The 13,634-nt window shown below is 39.5% G+C and overlaps 1 protein-coding gene across 2 annotated transcripts in view; it reads right to left on the bottom strand.

Annotated features, from left to right (window-relative positions):
- SLC30A8 (solute carrier family 30 member 8) overlaps window positions 1-13,634 on the bottom strand; it is a 109,639-nt gene that overhangs the window by 80,686 nt on the left and 15,319 nt on the right. The window contains exon 2 of one of the 2 annotated variants that reach the window (XR_011093169.1): window positions 10,967-11,601. The exons of the other annotated variant lie outside the window; for it this stretch is intronic. The gene's annotated coding sequence lies outside the window, so the exon portion shown is untranslated. Of the gene's footprint in view, window positions 1-10,966; window positions 11,602-13,634 lie in introns of those variants that run through there. 2 annotated transcript variants of the gene reach the window in all.

Below are 13,634 nucleotides of genomic sequence, written 5' to 3'. Positions count from 1 at the left end.
TGCTTGAGAGAAAGTACCTGAGCAGGCAGAGCCAGGCTTTACAGAGGTGCAAGGCAGGAATACAAGAGATGATGGTCATAAATTGAAATAGGGGAGGTTTTGACTGGTCATAAGGGACTTATCATCACAAGGACAGTCAGCATTGGAACATTACCCACGAAGTTGTGCTATCTCCTTCCTTGGAGGTCTTCAAGTATAAGTAGACTAAGTCCAGAGCAACGTTGCCTGTATTCATTGCTGACTTTACTTCAAGCAGGAGACAGGGCTACAGACTTCCTGAAGTCCTTTCCAGCCTCAGTGATTTAATGATTTGTGCTTGACAAAACGATGCCTAAAATACTCATTTTTGGTTTGCTTTTACTTGCAGTTTTGCACTAAGAAAATATAGGCATAGGATATAAAGGCTACAATATCTACTGATGGGGGGAACAGAGTTAGTAAGAAAAAATGTTTATTCACTGCTGAAAAAAAAAAAAAAGTCAATGCCAAGCATTTTCATCAAAAACAGAACACTGAAATTCCAGCCCCTACTCCAGTGACTTTTTATAGAATCTGGAGTAAGCCCAATAGAGAATAAGGAAAGAACTAATTGAAAATATTTTTGTGAAATATGGATGTTTTCTAACCCCAGACTCCACACCAAACTGCCCTCCTCTGTCACCAGGTATGTTCTGCTTCTGCAGTGGTGAAAGGTAAAAGACAAAGGTGGAGATACTTGCCTTCTGCTGGCCTGTTTTTTCTCCTCCATTCTTCTGAAGGCACCCAGCTGGGGTGCAGAGGCTGGAGTTCATGTTCTCCTGGTCTCTCCTGTCCCCTGTGAGTGCTCATCTATTGAATAAAAGGTCACCACTTCTTTTCTTCTAGTGCTTCCTGCATATTTTGAATCTAGACCAAAGAATTATTTTTCTTTTTACTTTTTTTCCTGTGGAAATGTAATACATCTCTTCAGATTTCTTTCTTTTTACAAATAACGTGTTGAAAGCAATTCCCCTCCTCATAAACACTTATCAGAGAGGATTGGATGGGCAGGCTCCTCAGCCAGCACAAACGTCTGGGCCCCATTGCTTATTATGGAACTGTACCCCAGTAGAAGGCCTCGGCTGAAACACAAATCTGGCAACTGGTCTGATGGTCCTCCAGCTCATGCCAAGACTGCCAACACCTGACCTCTCTGTAGTGATAAAGTTCACAGAAAAAATCACATGCACAGCCCCACTGCTTAATGTACCCAGACGTCTGGAGCCAAACAGTGGGACATCTGTTTTCATCAAGCAACCTTTCATACTTAGTGGATATATTTGGCTGCCTTGTGTTGCATTCAGGTGCGGTGCTCCAAATACACGCAGACGCTAATGTATTTATTTCAATGCACAATTATTTAACTGCAGGCAGCTGTGACATCCAAAAACTGGCATGCACAATTCCTTGGAGTGCCACATCTGCATTTATTGAAAGATTCCACATCGATATACACAAGCTGGTGTTTGCATATGTTTAGAGCTCTGCACCACCTGTATGTATACTGAAATATCAAAAAAAGAAAGGAAAAAAAAAGTGTTAGGTTTGTTGTATTTCTCACTGTTAAATGACTGAAAGGTAAACACATATGGACAAATGCAGTCCTTTTCCATTTCTTTTAGAAAGAGAAAGAAATAACACATTTACCCTTCTTGGCACATCATCAAAATCAGAAAAAAAAAAAAAAAAAAAAAAGATTTATGTTCAGGAGAATGTTTGTCTGATCTTAGTTCCCTGCACACATTCAGAGCTCAGAGCAACAGTTCTTGGTGCAGCAAAAAAACTCTCTTTAGTCTCTCTTGATAGTTGTTAAGGCAGCCCCATTACTCTTCCAAACTATGCTAAATTTTCCATTATCTTATTTTCCAATTAGTCTGTTGTTCACCTCTAACAACCTTGTTGCATAAGTTGTTTTTGTTTGAATAACAATGATGAACAAGATTGTCATTCTGTTGGGAGATGTTTCCTAAACAGCTTGTTTTATCATCCCTCTCAGTACTTTTTCCTAAACTGTCTATCTTTTATCATTGCCTTTGTCTTCATTTGTACTTGTTTGTGATCAAATGACTTCAGTATTTAGCAAGCTCCTCATCCTCTTAATTTCTGTATTTTATATCTGAACATAGGAAATCTCAAATGATCCTCTGGACAGCCCATTCGTCTTCCACAAGTGTTATTCTTGTTGCAGTGTGTAGCTGTCTGCCATTCTTGAATGAATAGTAATTCATTAATCCTCACTATGAAGTTCTGCATCCATATCTTTCTCCTCAAAAGTTCATGAAACCATGTTGTTTGCCCAATAGTCAGCAGTGACCTTCGAGCTTGCCACTTAATTGACGAAAACAATGATTTTTCTGCTCTTTCCAATGCTAATTTATTAGTACGGGGAAAAAGAAGGAAAGGAAGGCAGGAAGGAAGGAAGGAAGAGAGAGAGAGAGAGAAAGAGAGAAAGAGAGAGAAAAAGAAAGAAAGAAAGAAAGAAAGAAAGAAAGAAAGAAAGAAAGAAAGAAAGAAAGAAAGAAAGAAAGAAAGAAAGAAAGAAAGAAAGAAAGAAAGAAAGAAAGAAAGGAAGAAAGGAAGAAAGGAAGAAAGAAAGGGAAAGAAAGAAAGAAAGGAAGAAAGGAAGAAAGGAAGAAAGAAAGGGAAAGAAAGAAAGAAAGAGAGGAAGAAAGAGACTTAATAAAATACATTTGTTTATTTTAATGGGTTAAAAAATGCATGTTTACAGTTCATGAAATCTGTGGAGCCCACTTTAAGGCTAAGAGCAAAGCAGCTGGACCTGTTATCAGATTACTGATAGAAAGAACATTGACACCAAATTGACACCACTCTGTATTTAAGGAACATTGTCACCAATTAGCACCGGAACGTTGACACCAATTAATACAACAGCAAAACAAAGTGAAAAGACAGAGACTCAGACAATGTCCCCTACCGCCAAATGTGAATAGGTCGTTAATCCTAAAATACTCGTGTGGTATTTACAAAATATTTAGACAAAAGGCCAGCTATTGTGTTCCCAGTCTGCTTTTATTATTCTTGGGAGGATGCACCATTATGTCAGCAATAAGGAAAAAGACATAGTTTGGGGATTTTGTCCATGGAAAGAGAAAAGCAGCGAGCTGTTACAAAAGGGCCACCACAGGCTGCAGCTGTTTAAGGACCCAGCTCCAGCAACACCAGCCAGGAATAAAAGCCACAAACAAAAGGAGTTTTGCCAGTAAGAATGTCAACAGGTTTTAACTTACAGGAGCAAAATGCCCTCGAAAAGATACTTTCCCTTGCGGTTTGATGTAACCGCGGTGCTATATATGTAGTGAAGTGATGTCATAACGTTAGTGTTCGTGTTTTTTTTTGGTGAAAGCACTTTTGTTTCTGGAGTGGAATATACATAAAAGTTGACATAAATATATGGAAGAGGCACAACTTTGCTGTGAGGGTTGATAAAGGGCTGCAGTTCAGAGGAGTACATGGCTGGTGCAGAGCCCAGTGCCGATGGAGACCGCGCGTGCCCTCGAATAACCTGTCTTAGAAAGTCCAGACAAATAGCTAGGTCATTCCAAGGCACTTGCTGAAATCTGTTTTAATAACCGAGGGCCTCAAGGTGTTGCCAACACTTGGTTCTTATTTATTCTGGTTTGCAACCTTTCTTCGATCTTGCTTCAATTCAGTTTTTCTGCTGGATCCCTATGGATTTGCAGGATCACAGAATCACAGAATCACAGAATTTCTAGGTTGGAAGAGACCTCAAGATCATCGAGTCCAACCTCTGACCTAACACTAACAGTCCCCACTAAACCATATCCCTAAGCTCTACATCTAAACGTCTTTTGAAGACTTCCAGGGATGGTGACTCCACCACCTCCCTGGGCAGCCCGTTCCAATGCCTCACAACCCTTTCAGTAAAGAAATTCTTCCTAACATCTAACCTAAAACTCCCCTGGATGGTGCAAAACAGATAAATATGAGATGAGAGCTGTAAGTACTGAGCACTTTCTGCTGCTCTCTGGACCATGACTCACACGGGTGCCTAGTTTCAGGATTGTTGCTGAATTCTCAGTAGTTCACTGTGCCAAAGTGTCCTTTATACCAACGGTCTGACAATACAATGGTGCTCCCTCTCATAACTCAAACCAGTAGATTTGCAGCACTTTGGAATTGCCATACCTCAAGATGCTGTCGCATCTTTCCTTCCAGCAATGAAGATCCCATTAAACCAGAAAGTCAGCTCTTCCACTTTTAGAGCTAAATGGAAGGGGAAGAGTTCAAAACGGATGTAGCTGAAAGATGGCATTGTGCATTGAATATCATGTAAATGTGGATTTGTGTCAGGAGTTATTCTTTTTAAACTGAGCACAGAGGGCAAAAAGCCATTATTGACACTATGCATCATACATCACAGTATGAAAACTTGTCTAGCAGACTGGCAGATGGAGCTGGAATTGCATTCTCTATTTCCATATGTTCGTGTTTAATAGAAGAAGACCAGAGGTCCAGCCTTGTGGCACCAGTGCAGGCACATAAACCCTGTCACAGGCAGATTTGGCTCTGATGGGCTCCATCCTGCCCAGAAGCAGCTGAAGTGCTCCACTGCAGAGTCTTCCCCCTGAGGGAGTGCTCTGTGGTTTAACTGCTTACAGCTCTGCTCACAGATTGTCAGACTAAATGGGATCAGTGCTATGTACACCCCACAAGGACAACAGCTACCGAATCTCACAATGTACATAGAATGAGTGGTTTTATAATATGAAGATTTGATATTTCTGCTCTAACGGAGAAACTTAGATTTACATGTAATTCAAAACCTCCTTCAAAGAAGAGAGAAAGGACCAGGCATATTCTTTGACTGAAGAACCTAAATATTTAGTTTTGTTCTTACACCTCAAGGTGTTGCCATAGCTCAAACTTACAACTATATGTAATAATGAAGCTTTTATGTAGCTCTTTTTTTTTTTTTTTTTTTTAGGGTAAGATCCATTTAACTCAGCATTAGACAAGGACAAATACACTGTTTGGCACAAGGAGGACATCCCACCATCCCACCACCCCTGCCTGGCTGTCCATCACCACTCACCCTCCCAGAGGATACAGCCCCTCAGATCTGCTGGAATAGCTGCTTGCATGATCAATCCCTGCAGATTTAATCAAAACTCCAACTAAAATTCACAAGACTGCATTTTTCTAACCTAGTTCTGGTTAGAACCTAGAGGTGGGTGGCAGAGTTTTTGCATGGTGAATTTCATATTGGCAGAACTGGAAGGGCAGTAACTTCCAAGATGGGATGGTACCAGGCTGCTCTGTGCAGGGGTTCAGACTTAGGGGTCTGTGTTGGCCAGGACCAGAGAGGCACACAGCCCTTCCTCTGCAAGCAGGAGCCCGGACACAGCCAAGCTGCTTGTATCATCCACTGGAGCATGGGGAAGAGATCATCTCATTTCTGCTAAGCAAGCTAACTTGAGAAGAAGATGTCAAAAATCTGCATCATTTGGTCTCAGTTACCAAGTGTGGCGCTGAGCTGGGACAAATAGATGCAGCAACTGCCTTGGAGATTGCTTTATTGTCTGTTATGTAGAGTTATTCTGCAGATTGTTTCAGAGCCTGCACATCTCCTGAAAGCCTTGTCTGTTTTTTACTCACTAGGCCTATAACATATTTACTGCTTGCAGATGATTAGCGCGTCTTGAAAGTATTTTTCTAAAGCTGTCTCTTGCACATGTCTCAAAGCCTAATAAAGCTCTCTGTTTTTGTTAAGCACATTTTGCTGCTTGCTTAACTGTGAAAAACATGGCAGAAAAACAGAAAGGCTGCTGTGACTTTGCCAAAAGGTTTACATATAAGTTTTAAAAAACCAGTGAGCCACCAAGATGTCATCACATTCCCAGTCAGAAAGGAGAGAGAGTTGCACGTAAGTTGCTATTTAATATAGTGAATAAATGAATCCTCCCAGTATATGTCATCAAGTTAACGAGGTTCAATACACCTATTGTCAATTACCTGTCCCTTCACATTGGACTTTAAAAACTGAGCAAAAATAGCACTGAAAACATTGAGACGTACCAGTGTGAAGATGCCCATCTTCACTTTCTATGGACAGGTTTTAGCAGCTGATCTTTATAACACAGTTGCGATGATGTGAGCCCCACTATTTCCTTGGTCTGCTTTCATCCCAGGCCTGGATTTCTTTCATGGATATCTTGTACTTGTGTAAGTCAGTTTTCTTTTTGTGGTGTTTGCTTTGTGTAGAAGCCCTGCTGTGTAGCTTTAGAGGATTTCAGCAGAGTGCACCAAACCATGATGTCTATATGACACTTTTTAAACCTGAATTCAAAAAAAAAATATGAGATTTCTCAAGCAATAACCAATTTCTACAAGTTCTGGAAGTGCTAGTGATTTATATGTGCACCTCTCAGATGACGGGTAAATTTGACATCTTAATGTGTGGTAAGATGTCCTGTTCAAATGAATGAGGGACTGCTAAGAGAAGTACCACTGGAATTAGGCTGGGAAAATTGTAGTCAATCATCCCTACCTAATATTTTCATGCAGAATTTCTGAAGCTACTGCTGTTTAGCTCATCTCTGCCAAAGGACTTGACCTCACCATATCACACCAGAACTCTACCAGAAATGTCCATGTGAAGCACGAAAATAAAGTATTAACTGCAGTACCCATTCTTTTTCATATCTATCTCTGTTTTCTACTGATGCCAGTCCAACACCCATACACATCTCTGCCATGCTCTGATGGCACTGTCACTTTTTCTCTCTATAAAAGTGGCAACATATGAAAACACCAAATGGTGTTAGGAAAATGTCATCCAATGTATTTAAGTACTTTATCACCTTAACACATGGACAAAATTAAGCATCGCCTTGGGTAAATACAAATCTTATGCTAACTTGCCACCAGCTAAGGAAATGCCAACAAAAGACCAGGGAGTCATAACTTCAGCATGGGTTCTACATAGAGGGCTTGGAAATGTGATATTCATTGCCAGCAAACCCTGCACTTCACACATGTACAAGTAAGCCCTGTGGACACAGGCAACCAAAGCTTTCAACATGTCTGGAGAAGTGTGTGCACGGAATTCGATTTGCCTTTCCAAATGTACAAGATGGATGTCAGCATCCAGCAGTGAGGACATATGTGTCATGGTAATATTTCAAGCAGGATAGTGGTGACTAGAGAGATAAGCCAATTCCACAGGAGCAACTTTTTTGGTCACTGAAAGAACAAGGTCTGGACTATTAATTGGGAAGAGTATAGCTGCCTTGGCTCCAACAAAGTTAAAGGGCTTACTTTGCCAAGGCTGTGAGCGAGGATTTGAAGGATTCTGGCCAGGTCTCTACTACAAAGTTTTACAAGCATATCTGGCGTGCTACAAGCACGGAAAAATCACACCTATCAATGCCAGGAACAACCCTGATCTGGGAACAACTGAGAATACTTCTGTTTGTTGAACTCGTGTTGTTGGGAGGTTTTGAGCTAGGCTGGAAGCAAGCCCTGCTAGGTGACTCTGCTGAGGGCTGTGGTGGGGACACTGCCAGCAGAGGCCAGGTGGACCTGGGACCCCCAACCAGTTAAAGCCTCCTGCAGTGGGACGAGGCAGCCTTTGCTGCCAGAGGCTGCTCAAGGGCTTGTTCAGACTGAAACTAGCTTTCTTCCAGGGGCTGGGAAATTCTGGTTTGCCAGCCAGGACAGACTAGGTGGTTTAAATCCTTATCTCAGGCTGAAGAGGACTCCTGCAGTTATGTATTAATAGTGTTGAGAAACAGGCGGGCATGTCAGCAGCCACGGTCTCTGCAAGGCAGAACTGCCTGGACTGAAAAATCTGCAATTATCTAGTTATTAAACTCTGACGGCTCAAACACTTGTTAATGACTTCTCTACTATTTCGACGCTGCATGTGTAAGACTGATCATCCTGAAACCATGGCATTATTACTCATGTGGAGGGCAAGACTAGCAATGAAAACAAACAAAAAAAATGAATTCAATGAATTCATATTCATTTTGCAGAGCAGTTAGATTGCTTTCAAAAAATGCATGAGTCCCTTTAAAGTTGATGGTAGCAAAAATTGCTGATCATTAAATGCAACCATTTACTGTGTGTACAAAGCTGATGATCAGACTCCCTGCTTGCTTAGAACACACATTTTTTTATTTTGCAATGGAAAATCTTATTTACATAGCATCCTTTATGCTATGTAAATGTTTATGCTATGTGAATATGCTATTTAGGATGTAGAATTATTAAAGATATGTAAACACTACATTATTTAGCACAGTATGTACACTGTAGTTTCAAAAATATCCAATTAAATATTTTTTCTTATCTACAGAAAATATCATATCTGTGCAACAAAGGACAATACCACCTCACCCAAATGCTGTAATGCTGAATATATCCAGCCACACTGCCAGGAGGCCTTAGTCTACAGCGTTGACATTAATATGTTGCAAGACCTGTCCAATAAGGATGGAGACCTACATGAATACACCATTTGAAAGTGCCTGGTGAAATTCAGAAGTCTGGCATATTAAAATTCTTAATCAAGAATGGATCTTGCACTGGTGCCATTCTCACTGAAGATGCTGGATTTCAACCATACAGACTATAACAATGGGTTTTCTTCATCCTATTAGTTTTGCCATCCAATCATCACCATCTTTATTGCTGTGAAGTCTGCATTTCTAAACAGCCTGTCACTCTAAGTGTTCAACCATCTGGATTATAAAAGGTATTGAAAGCATTTTTTTTAAGTTTCTCCTATACAATGAAACACATTTTCCCTACTCTCCTTTTTTGATGCCAATTTTTGTATGAAGTAAGAATCAACAGTTATTTTATGGAAGAGACTCTGATATGCTTTCAACCTTATATGAAGACAAAACCTTTTACAAAGACAAAATCTGCATTACCCAGTGTAGCAATTACAGAGATCTGTGCAATACTCCTACTACTTTAATTGCAGAATGTAGGAGATGCAATATTACTGCCACTGTGTAATATTCATCCAGCTTTCTTTGAAGCCAGTGGTAGAATAGTGTTGCCATCAGTCAGAAACAAATTGGGTCTCGAATACTTGCCCATTTAAGTAAATTGCTTGTTAGCTTCTCCCATCAAAGCTGCCATTGCCAGGCTGAAATAAAACCCACAGTCACTTAGGAAGAAAATGTAGAAGGGTTGAAGAATACGATTTTTTTTTTCTTGTCTGCTTGCTCCAGCCACCCCACAGAGAGAAGAAGGAGAAAAGGCAAAACCAGCAGGCACACAGCTCCCATTGATGGGAAGTAATGAGTAAGAGCCCCAGAGCAGGGTCTGCTGTACCAAAAACAGAGCATCTCCAGTGCCACCAATGTGCAACAGGGCTTGCAGCCAGTTTGCAGGGCTCAGGACAGAGACTTTATAGGGTGCCCCACCATGCCTGGAGCTTTGCTTTTACTTCAGTTTCTTGGTTTTGCTTTTCTTTCTTCTGATAGGATGGCTATGGATAATTTGTTTTACTTGTATGGCAGTTTTATACAGATAGTTGTAACAAACCAGGTAGAATGAGATATTTATGGCTAACATAATGATGTAGTTCAGAGAAATACAGTTCTGGTATGACAGCAGAGGTCCTCAGAAATGGGTAAACAGGGTGCTGTGAAGGGGAGAGAGGCAGGGGATGAGAAGAGATGGGGCACAGGCTGGTGCTGGAGACTCAGCAGCTATAAACAACTCACCCCTGCACAGTTAAATAAATGCAGACCTTGATCTGAACAAAAACAGCTTTAGGAACAAGAAGAACAAAGAGAAAGTATCAAACATACATAAAGTACATCACATTTGGAGTACATTTGGTTGCATTAGGGACTCAGAGCATTTAATTAAACTAAAGAAGAGCAAGGTGTAGATGTGTTAGCAAACACTAAAATTATCCCTACACAGATCCTAGAATGAGGAAGAAGAAACCATTGGAGCCATGCTCCTCCCAGCAGGGCCTTGTGTTGCCAGACCTCATCCCCACCAGCCTGAAACCCAATAGGGAGGGTGAGAATAACAAAAGGAAAAGGGATAGAAATTCAGAAAGGTGTTTGTAAAAAAAATAATAAAATTTAACATAACTTAGACTTCTTCTGCATTAAAGTATTCATTTCTTTATTTTATTTCTTTTTCTGCGGGGAGTAGATGTGATCTGGGATCTGACTGGTAGGATTTCAATCACTCTAACAATAAATGGCTGGCTTTTAATCTGCTTCCCTTTTGCCCATAACAATGTTTTAAGCATATCACCCTCCACCTTCCATCTTTTCCCAAAGCCAGAGTAGAAACAGGATTCACTGAGAGATCAAGGACAGGTTGGGATGAACATCCTCCAAACACATCACAGCCTTTTCTATCCATAGGAAGTTTAGCTGGGTGTCCTGCTCCATGCACTGGGACCTGCCCTGTTTCGGGAATGGTTATTCCCAGTAAGATGAAGGCACGTTATCAGGGATAGCACACAACGTAAGTACTGGATCACAAGGTGCAGTTTTTCTTGTACCTCTACAAAAACCCAGAGATCTGCAAGAGGAGCCCAGCAGTTTGGGAGCATGGAAATATCCCAAGAGCCTGCCCATTCTTATTGTCCCCTCTGAGAAAATTACTGAGCAGAGAATACAGAGTTTATAATAGATTTTATTCCTGCAGAATGCCATATGGCCTGTCCTTGGCACATTTACCAAAATTATTATAAAATTTGTCTATTCCACAAACCTCTTTAAAATTCCTGAATGTAATAAGAGGGTTAATAAGTGAGTTTCTCCTCTGCCTGTAGATATTAGTTTTTATGGCTAAAAGTTAAATTTTACAGTTACATACATTTTATATGCACTGATTTTATTACCTACACTTTTCTGTGTTTATGAATCATCCTCAGGTCCTTTAGCTGCTTGAATCTAGGAATGAAAGTTAAAACACTGCATGCTACTAATTTATTTATTTGTTTATTTAAAAGGGCAACTTAGAAAGCACTAAATCCAAGGCACTGTTAAAAATTCTCATTTTTCAGGAAAGAATATTTAAATGAATGAATACCTGAAGGGATGGGTATCCCGGTGAAATGAGTAGAGAAATTTAAATGCAACATTAAGAACTAAAAATTGTACAAAATTAAATATTTGAAGAATAACTTGAGAATTAAAAAAAAAAGACTGTTTCCTATACATACATACTTTGTAGATACTTTCCTTTAAAAAAGGCAAATTCTTCTCCCCAAAAGACAAGTTAAACTATAATACAAACACCATTTTCCCCTACAACCTCTCTAAAACATTTCTATAATTTTCAAACAATGCCATGTATTCTGCTACCAAATTGGATCAAGAAGTTTGTGCAGCTTATCCATAATGCTGTTGTCAGAACCATTTCTGGAATATATATTTCATCTTCAGGATCTATGCCTTGAAACACAGTTTATTATTCTGGGCTCATGGCAACGTTCAGTGCTTTGGATTCAAAAGCTGCTGACAGATCATTTTCATTTCTCAGTCTCTGCACTTCTGTGTTTAAATCCAGGAGGGTTCTGGCAAGATGAGGACTCTGGGAGTGCACCTCCAGCTAAAGACACAATGAAAAAGATTTTTATTAGCAAAAGACAACCATCAGCCTAAATTACAACATGAGTCTTTTAGGACAGATAGATAAATTTGAGTGGGAACATAAAGGTAATTGCCATAGAACTCATCAGAAAAAAAGGGCACTTCTCATACAGTTTTTGAGTGATATAGCCTCCTTATGAGCTACAGGGCAGCCAAAACAATCCTTCACTGAAGAGAAAACTACTGGATATGTATTTATTAGCTACTTAAAGAATTTGAAAAGGAAGCAAAAATAATTAGGATCAAAAAGTGAGCAATACACAAGCTGAAATATACCATCAAATGCAAGTGTATGAATTAATCCAGCCTTAATCTTATAAAGTGTTGATCTCTCTGAACCAAGCCCAACAAATCACTTCAGCACACTTTCTAACTATGAACATGTCCCACAACTGTTGGTGTATGCCTTGAGGCAGTTGTGGGAGCGTGGTGCTGAATAAAGACACAGCACCTAGCATCTTGCTGGACTGCATCCTGTACATTCATTTTATATGCCCTGCAGTGTAAGATTTAATGGCATATGCCTTCCAAATATACAGCATCCACAGGCACAGTGAGAGGCATAAACATGCAGACCCAGAAGACTGCTTCTCTACTTACAAAATGGCTATTCTAATTTAAATGTTTGTAAGACCACCATTTAGAAAGAGAATTTAAGTTTAAATTATATTGTTTTTGTTAAAATCACCTCCAGCCATCCTTACAAATCCTAAATCCTTTTAAAATTATTCAACCTCTGTGAAACTTTTGTCCCTAAACACATACTTCTCTCATTGTCTATTTTCTTTAATGTTTCCTTATTAGCAATAGCTATTATATTTTGCCTATTATACAAAGCTGTAAAAAGATAATTAAATGTCAAAGAAAATGCTGGACATTTCCTAGGGATTATTACATGCCTTTAATTTCCTAGCAAATTTAGGTTGGTTTAGATGTAGGGATTCAGTATCCCACTCCTATATAAAGCTTGGCAAGTATTTTTCTTCCCATGTGTTCTTTCCCTGTGTGAGACTTTCTTCCATTTCTGTTGCAAAGATGAAATTGCTGACTACTGAGAGTCTCAAAGACTTTGGGAATGAGGTAAAAAAGTTAAGAAGCATAACACATGAATAAGTTCCAGCATTCCTAGATCTTTCCTATAAATGCAAAATAAAACCATATTGACATATCAACACCAATTTGATTATAGTCAATACCAATTTCCATTTTAACCCTATTAAATGAAGAAATGGACCATGATAGGTAATCCTAACAATTCAAGCTGTCTGATGTTTTCACACAAATTCCTTGCTTTCAGTAGCTTATATTTTGCCAAATAAAACCATTTAGACTACATTTTCATTATTTACCCTAGATAGTTATGTTTTTGTTTTGATTTTTATGTTTTGGTATGGCCAGTTCAACTGTTTCTGAGAATTATTGAGGAAAAAGTTATTAACTTTGCAGGAGCTTGAGCTAATATTTTAGGAGCTTTTTTTAGCATACTCCTTCTGTTTACATATAGGAGTGAGGAAATACAACTTTGTACTGTGCCCATTTAAAAAATGCACTTTGAGTAAATGACAAGACTCTAAATTTATATGTATTATCCATAAAATTTATGTCTGTTTTATATTATCTATAAAATATACACATAATTTGTACACACAGTGGCTTCAGCCTTCCCTACCTCCCTACATCCCCCCACCCTCACCAGCTTCTCAATATCAAACATAGCATGCGTACTGTCAGGAAGAGTTATAGCTCTGTGTGGATTTTCACTGCAGAAATCAACCTTTGTCCAGGAAAAATAAAAGTTAAACTAAAAATCAACCTTAGCTCTAAGTGAATCTGCACCTTTGATTTTCGGCTGTTCCAGTGCAAAAATAAACTTACCTGAGCCTCCCAACCCTGATACTCCTCCTTTGGTCCTCATCTGCTGGTTTGGGGCCAGCCCACACCATTACTGGGCAGTCTACATAAGGCCAATGCAGAATTGCTGAAGAAAACCCT

The sequence above is a fragment of the Anas acuta genome, chromosome 2, assembly GCF_963932015.1.
Source record: "Anas acuta chromosome 2, bAnaAcu1.1, whole genome shotgun sequence".
In the NCBI taxonomy this organism is placed as follows: Eukaryota; Metazoa; Chordata; class Aves; order Anseriformes; family Anatidae; genus Anas; species Anas acuta.
The sequence above is the reverse complement of the archived record's forward strand: the minus strand, read 5'-3'. Positions and strand labels throughout refer to the sequence as shown.